Raw genomic sequence first — 9,079 nt, forward strand, 5'->3', positions numbered from 1 at the left:
GCTGATGCAGGGTTGCATTTTCTTTTTCCTGATTTAAAATATTTTAAAAATTCTAAAGTTATTAAATTAAATTTTTTTATTTTTCTTTATTAACAAACATTTTTTACAGAATTGGAAATATGTACATATGAATGTTCAATAAAAAAATTATTAATATTTGAAAATAAATCATTATATAAAATGGTAAAAAATGCCTGAAAGAAAATATAAATTAAATAAAAATTGTTTAAAATCTGACAAAAAGTTAAATTAAATAAAAATTAAAATAGCGTCTGAAAAAAGAATAATTATATAAAAATCAAAATAATATCTGAAAGAAGAGATGAATATTATCTGAAAAAACAGCAAAATATATTAAATACAAATAGAATTGACTCTGAAAGAAAGATTATTTATATAAAAATCATACATGCATTGTCATATCTGATAGAAAAGAATTATATTTGCTGGTATTGTCACTATCGAAGCGAATGAAATTGCAGGCGAATTTCGCTATTTCGAATTGCGAGTAGCGAGCGCACAGTAAATTCGCCACTTCGTGGCGAAAGAACTAGTGAAAATGAATATTTGGTATTGCCTCTTGCGAATTTATAAAATTCGCTTCGCCTCAACTGTCAAAATTTGGCGAACGTTTATTTGATTCGAGAATCTAATTAAAAATGGAGAAAACGTTATTAAAATTTTAAAAATTTATTTATTGTTCATATTTAATTCATTACAAATTTAATTATTTTCTGAATAAAACGAACAATTCAAAAGCAATTTGTGGTGATGGTGAAGTTGATGGAAGCAAATCCTGAGTTAGCCAGAGGAATGGCGCCGTTTGACTCCACAAAAAAAAAAAATAGGATGGAGTTGTGGGAAGGTATTGCTTCAGAGTTGAACAATATCGGGCCTCCAATACGTAGTGGCAGCGAATGGAATAAGGTAACAATAAAAAATTTTGATTGCATATACGTACATATCTGTATTAATTTGTGTATTTCTTAGGTTTGGTTGGACTAAAAGATAAAATTAAAAAGGAAAATTGCAGATAACCGAAAAGAAATTGCAGCCACAGGTGGAAGACCATACAACCAACGCAGTCTAACATCTTTGGAGCAGACCGTGGACGAGTTGCTCAGTTTGCAGTGAATCTAAGCGGAGCCGCATTTGGAAGCAATGCACCTGCACCTGCATATTTAGAAGAAGAACATCTGGAAGATGTCGAGGTTCAGCCTGAACAGACTGCAAAAGTTAGCATTATGTCTAGGCAGGCAGGCAGAGTGGAGGAGCGCGAAAATTTTCGTATGAAGGCTTTGGAGAAGCAAGCAGGAATGCAAGAAAGCCTTGTCGGTATTATTCAAAATATTTATTCGGTGTGTAATGAAATTTCTAGACACAACAGAAAAATTTACGAAGTAAAAAAAGAAAAATTGGCGCTTTATAAAATGAAAGAAGAAAGAAAGAAGGAAGAAAATATTGAAAAAAATAGGCGACATAAAGAAAAAATTGAAATAAAACTAAAAGAATTGGAATTAAAAAAACTTAAATACTCAAAATAAAAAAACGTATTTTCTGCATATTCAAAATTAATTTCAGTTATTTTATTGTAGTTATGTTACATACATGTACATACGTTCATATATCTTACATATATTTTAGGGATTCAACTAAACTATGACAATGCATTCGTAATTTTTCTTCGGCGATGATCTGCTGCTGTTCCACTGAAGTTTCCTTCAACTGGTTCCAGTGGTACTACCACATCAACAAAAGTTTCTTCTTCAGGATAATTCACATTATATTGGTTGCAAATATTGTGTAAAGCACAAGAAACATTTACAATAGTATACATACAATACATTAATAGTTACTTTACTAGGAGGATATCGTAGTTTACGTTCACTTAGTATACATCAAAAACGGCATTTCAGAACTCCAATCGTCCTTTAAACTACGTTCCTTGCCTTTGCATGTTTCTTATGAAAATTTGATTCCACTGTTCCTGCCAAAGCGTTTCGGAAAGGCGTCCATAGATACTAGTGCAGTGGATAACCAAAATCACCTAAAATATATTTAAAGTTAATATTTATGTATGTACATACACATATAAATTGTAGTTACCTAAATAAACCGAATTGTGATCTCCTGTTTGGTATGTTTGCTCCAGATATGTTTTTAATGCGCTATTGTTCCACACAAATGAGTGGTGGATAGATCCTCCATCATATCTCGCATCAAGACACCGTATAACCATATCCTGATCGTACGCCTGATAAAAAAATATTTTTTAAGACGAAATAATAATAAGTAATAATTTATTTATTTAGTTGCTACTTACAATCATCGCATTTATGCTGTAAAATCCGTTTCTATTCATATATAAGTGCTTGTTCTCACATGGAGCAATAATTGCAACATGGATACCATCAACGCAACCAACCACATTTGGAATTCCTGATCTGGTGAAAAACTTCCTTCTTGTTGTTCGTTTCTGCTTGTAGTTATATCTGTTTTGATCCAGACACTGCACAGAGTGGATTCCAATATTGGAAACATTTCCTTAAAAATTAACGAAACAGTGGGCTGCGCAATACCTAGTTGGAAATCATTTCCCACTGTTTGCTGATAGCTCCCATGAGCCAAAAACCTGAGAACGCAGCACAATTTCAACATCGGCGATATTGACGACGATAGGTTAGTCGGATATTTTTCCTTTATGCTGTCTAGCACATATATAAATGCATCCTTACTTAACCGAAAGTTTTGTTTAAATCTCTTAATAAAAACTTATGTGACGTGATATTTGTTAATGCACTTTTATAGCAATAGATATTTACAACACTGAAGAAAGTTCCATGGGATTAGTGTGATCTCTGATGAACCGTCGCTGCCCAAGTAATTTCGCCTTAAACGCATAAAATACACCCAACTCGTTTTTTACACGGTTTCTTTTTACACGGATTTGAAGTTTTGTAAAAAATTTTTAATCTAGTACATTTTCAAAATCACTGTCTTGTAGTTATATTTGTTTTTGCCACACTTAGCACCATTGCTGAAACGAACATACATAGTAGTAACTGGGAAATCCCCTTATTCGATAACTCTGACTTATAAATTATGTTCGCATGATATTTACATTGCTGAAATGGATATCTCTAGCGATGATACCGACTTTAGTTCAGTTCCTCGCAACCAATTGGGCTTGTTATCAAGTAGCGAATAATTATGCAGCTATGTAAATATATTTTCCTTATTTCTATTCGAATTTTTTGTTCTTAATTCTGGATTAACAGATCTCTTTTGTTTTTGCTTAATCTACCAATTTTTCACTTGTATGAATTATGTATTTTAAGTTTTAATGCCCAATAAAATGCCATATGAACATACAATTTGTATGCATATCTGAAATTTTATAGTTTTCAAAATGTTTACGGTTTTTCGAAGTAAATATAGTTTTTTATTTTATCTAACATGGTTTTCAGATGACATGGAACGTATCCCTATTTTACTATATGAAACGCCACTTTTGTAAAGGTTTTTTTTTTACACGGATTGCTGAGAAACGTATGTTTCTACTGTATAAAATAAGAGTTGGGTATACATATCTGGCAACTACGCCACGGCAGCCCACAGCTGATTTTGCTAACAGCACCCATCTGCCATCTTTCTCCAACGACCGGCATTCACCAGCCATTACGCGGCGTGACGACTCAATGAGTCGACCATTACGACGCCGTAGAAAACAGACACTCCAGCCATACACAGACGACTCTTTCTCTTTTACTTCAACCACTCGATAGAACGGACTCCAACTTTATCGTCAAACATTAAAACGTAAAATAACTATTTTTTGGATAAGACGCTGTAATAAATATAGTGAATGTTGTAATAAATGGGCAATCTTATGATAACTTAGAATACGATTACGCCATATTAGTGACTCCGCGACGTGATTAAATTGGATTTCAAAACTCTGTCTCTCCACGCGTTAAAGTGTAATTTTTCCCATACGTGTAGTGACGCGCCGCGTGTTTTCAAATTCAAACACTTTGATATTCACTAATTAACAAAATATACAGACAGATAAGCGCAAACGTTAATATTAATTGCAAATTCACGTTCGTTGTAATTTCTCATTCATCACTGTCTAAAATTCGTGCTAACAAGTGACCACGTTTTCTCAATCAACTCCCGCAGTTCTGGTCCATCCAGCCTCGTTTGCGGTTTGTTCAGGTTGAAGCAGTGTTACAGGTGGCCCGTAACACAAATGACGCATCGCGTTACAATCAAATCGTTAGTGCTTTGGACACTGACTACTGGACTAGCGGACTTCCTGCATAATCTACCAGAGATCGAAAAGTACGCGAAGCTGAAGGACGAGATATTGAAGCGGTTTTCGGATTTCAGCGACCGCCAGCTTCACCGAGCGCTTACGGAGGTTAAATCAGCCATTCTCGGTGCWGACTTCCTGGTTCACTTTGCATTGCTTCTAGATCTCAAAGGACGACGTCATGCACAACTCAGGGCACACTATCTGAGGCCACGGTACACAGCATTTCAACAATCGACCGCTCAATCTGTCCTGGTGCACATGACGCYAAATACCTGCAATTACTCAACCAATTCATCGACATAACTCATCCCAGCACCAATTCTGTCACAGCCACTGACAGTCAAGTCGCTCATCACATTGAGACAACTGGGCCACCAGTAYTTKAGCGCCCACGACGTCTCAMCGGCGAGAAACTACAAATAGCTAAAGATGACTTTGACCTCCTGCTACATCATGGCGTGATCCGTCCATCGAGCAGTCCGTGGGCTAGCCCTATTCATATGGTGCCAAAGAAAACTGGTGGATGGCGCACCACAGGTGACTATCGAAAACTAAACGCGAATACAGTTCCAGATCGATATCCAGTCCCTCATGGGGATGACATTCTCCAGCGTATCTTTTCTCCGTTTTCTCCACCATCGATCTAGTCAGGGCTTACCACCAGATATCCATGGCCAAGTCAGACATCGCCAAAACAACTGTAACCACTCCTTTTGGACTTTTTGAATTTCTGGGTAAGCCACCCGGACTACGCAATACCCCACAAACCTTTCAAAGACACATGGACAACATCCTCAGAGACTTAGACTTCGTGGGCTGCTTCATAGACGATCTGATTGTCTATTCTCAGTCCCACGAACAGCACCTACGACATCTCACCACYATCTTTGAAGTCCTGCGTGCACATCATCTCATCATCAATCCAAAGAAGTGCCAGTTTGGCAAGTCTGAAGTCATCTACCTGGGGTACACCATCAACACTGGCCTTTTTCTCCCGCAAGCTCAGTCCAGCAGAGTCCAGGTACTCCACGTACGATCGTGAACTTCTTTCCCTCTTTTCAGCATCTTCACCGACCACAAGCCAATCATCTACGCTTTTTCTCAACGTGCTGACAAGGCATCACCTCGCCAACTACGTCAATTGGACTACATCTCACAGTTCTCAACTCACATTTTCCATACCAAGGTCACAGAAAATGTCGTAGCTGATGCGCTTTCGAGGATCAATGCCATAACCATGCCAACCAAACTTGATGTTGAGACCATTCCGCTGGCACAACTCTAAGATGACCAGCTTAGTGATGTCCAATCCAGCACATCTCTCAAGCTGCACCTACTGAACATGGAAGGTCATGATATACCATGTGTTGTGTCTAATAATATTGTGCCACCTTATCTTCCACAGCCACTCAGACGCCAGGCCTTTGACATCATCCATGGTCTTTCTCACCCTAGTGGCAGGGCCACAGCCAAGGAACTCACCGGAAGAYTCGTCTGGCCAGGTATTAGAAAAGACGCGCTCCTCTGGTCCAGACGCTGCATACYATGTCAACGTTCCAAGGTCCATCGTCACAATCGCACCACACCAAACTACATTGACGTACCAGACAATCGCTTCGAGCAAGTCCACCTGGATCTCATAGAGCTGCCCAGAATCAAGGACCTTCGCTACTGTCTGACGATCATTGACCGCTTCAGCAGATGGCCACATGCCATACCACTCAACAACATGGCAGCTGAGACAGCTGCACATGCCTTTTACACTCAGTGGATTTGTCAATTCGGTACACCATTGACAATCACCACTGATCAAGGTCTGCAATTTGAATCAGCACTGTTCACCTCACTCTCACGAATGCTGGGCATTCATCGTATCAGAACGACACCCTATCATCCTCAATCGAATGGCCTGGTGGAGCGGTGGCACCGCGCACTCAAGGCTGCTCTCATGTGCAAAAATGAGACACCTTGGCCGGACATGCTACCGTCAGTTCAACTAGGACTCCGGATCAGATCTGAAAGCATATCCTGCTGAAATGCTTTTTGGGACTACACTGCGTATACCCGGTGACTTCTTCGTTACAGCAAGCACACCAGCTGATCCACAAACATTCGTGAGGAAATACAGGCAAATCATCCAAGCAATCAGGCCAACATCAACAGCTCATCGCACCAAACACAAGCTGTTCCTACTCAAAAACCTTGACACGTGCACCCACGTCTTCAAGAGAGTAGACTCCATCAAGAAGCCTCTGGAACAACCATCACAACCCACACCAACAAAAAACAATTCGTGCCTTTCTCCTTTAGACCAAGTCACTGGAAGGGGAGTGGATGTGGCAACTACGCCACGCCAGCCCACAGCTGATTTTGCTAACAGCACCCATCTGCCATCTCTCTCCAACGACCGGCACTCACCAGCCATTACGCGGCGTGACGACTCAATGAGCCGGCCATTACGATGCCGTAGAAAACAGACACTCCAGCCACGCACAGACGACTCTTTTTCTTTTACTTCAACCACTCGAGGAAACGGACCACATGTTTAGCGCTCCGCCGTACTTTCATCCAACTTTATCGTCAAACATTAAAACGTAAAATAACTATTTTTTGGATAAAACACTGTAATAAATATAGTGAATTTTGTAATAAATGGACAATCTTATGATAACTTAGAATACGATTACGCCATACATACTTATGTACATATATAATTCAATTTCAAACAACACACACTTACTTTCACATACTTACTTAACAATTTATATATGCTGCTTCAGAAAATATTACTGCTGCTGCTATTTTCAATTCCAATTCTGAATTCCAATGCTATAAAAATAAATGAAGTAATTATTTGCAAAATATTGTTCAAAAATCACATAAAACTCATTCACTTACCTTCTTGTTGAACAAGCTCGAATGACATGCGTCTTTCAATAGTTTTTTTATTACCCTTTTTGGGATTATCTCGCACTCATTGAAATAAATCAAGAAATGAAAGAAACTTTTTTTCATAGCATTTAGGTAATCAAAAAATAACCCGAAAATGTGTGTTGGGGTTAAGCATAAAGAAAAATGTGTAGTTGTATTGAAATATTTGAGAAAAGTGTTTAACCGTGGCTGGCAGGGTACCACAATTGGCATTCCTGTCTTGAGGTTGAACGAATCATTTGTTTTGTGCTAGGCATATACCGAAAAGTTCATCTCAAATCGCAGGACATATTTCCTACATAACATTGCCAATTATCGACAGTCCTACATTTTGCGGAAAACTCCATGGGCCAAATATCTATTGTTAGAGTTGATGATTTTTTTACTTAAATTTACTTGTGCCAGTATGCAGCTCTAAAAAATCTAGTAATAATTATTAATACATTTTTTCAATAAAATGGTTTTATGAAGAAACATGAAATCAACAATTATTTCTTGAAGGAAATTCAAAGTAAATTGTTAAAATCATCCTAACTTAGCTAAAATCATTATTATGAAGTATATTTCTTTTCGAAATATTGTATAAAACTTACCAATAATCAACAACATTCCTTTAATCGCAATGAAAATATTTATGTTACAACACACACACATACAAGTTATATATCATCTCTCTTAACAGCTTCGAATTGTTAAGTGATATTCCTGGGAATATTCAGTTGCTCTCCTAATTGTTATAACTATGCTTTTAAAGGTTAGCTTGGTCAACTGAATATTCCAGGCAATGTTCGGCTATCAACTTGTCACGTAAGCAAAATGCACCGCTAAAACGTTTGGGTTTGAGGAGAGCCGGGGCAGTCTTGAATCAACGATTAAGCTGATATGAGCTTCTGATCAACACGGGGTTATTGAATGCAAAAAGATACTGCTACATACCAAATAAACTTATAAATGTTATAATAAGAATAAAAATCGTGTTTTATTTAAAAACTAATCAAGCGAAGAAGAAAACTGGCGACGAGGATGGGATGATTGATATTAAAACAAAAATCCAGTGTACGAACTACAAGCGTTAAGTTTCATCAAGAGAAATTGTTCAAGACTATTAAAAAAACATACGTTACTCTACACAAGATAACGGTGTACAATTTATTATAAAAAAAAAAAAAAAAAAAAAAATGGAACCATGATACAAAAACAATAAGGAACCGTTCTATTGTGGTTTGTGCTCTTGAGTGGTTTGTGTTTTGGATGATACACTCAGTTGCTGTTAAAGGCTTACAATAACATTGAAATAATTAGCTGTTACCGATTGATGTTATAATAGCGTTTTTAATCTACTCTCAAACATTATCTTTTTGTTGTGGTACTTGACTTAATTAATAATCATGGCATTGACATTGTCTGAAAGAAGCACGAAATGTTCCGACTTTCTGTGGAACTGATAATTATAAACTATTAACATTTTTAACACCTCACCAGAAAATATGGAAATTATAAGAAAAGTGATAACAAATAAACTACGTGGTAAAGCTCTGCAGATGATAGAAACGATGATTGAACCATCTTTTGAGGATATAATTTCAAAATTAAAAACCGAATTTGGGGTAAAGACAACGTAATTGAATCTTCGCACCGAGGCAAAGAACGTGGACGCTCGAAACATCGAACAACTTCATTATAAGCTAAGTCAAATTTTATTTAAAATTAATAATAAATTTCATTTAGAAGGTTCAGTAGAATGTTTATATACTCCAATGAATAATGAGGTATTGATTTTTGATGTGTATACCACATTTTTACCGTTAAACATTCGAGCTTTATTATTAC

Source organism: Bactrocera latifrons, unplaced genomic scaffold (assembly GCF_001853355.1).
Source record: "Bactrocera latifrons isolate USDA-ARS-PBARC rearing strain unplaced genomic scaffold, ASM185335v1 scaffold_632, whole genome shotgun sequence".
In the NCBI taxonomy this organism is placed as follows: domain Eukaryota; kingdom Metazoa; phylum Arthropoda; class Insecta; order Diptera; family Tephritidae; genus Bactrocera; species Bactrocera latifrons.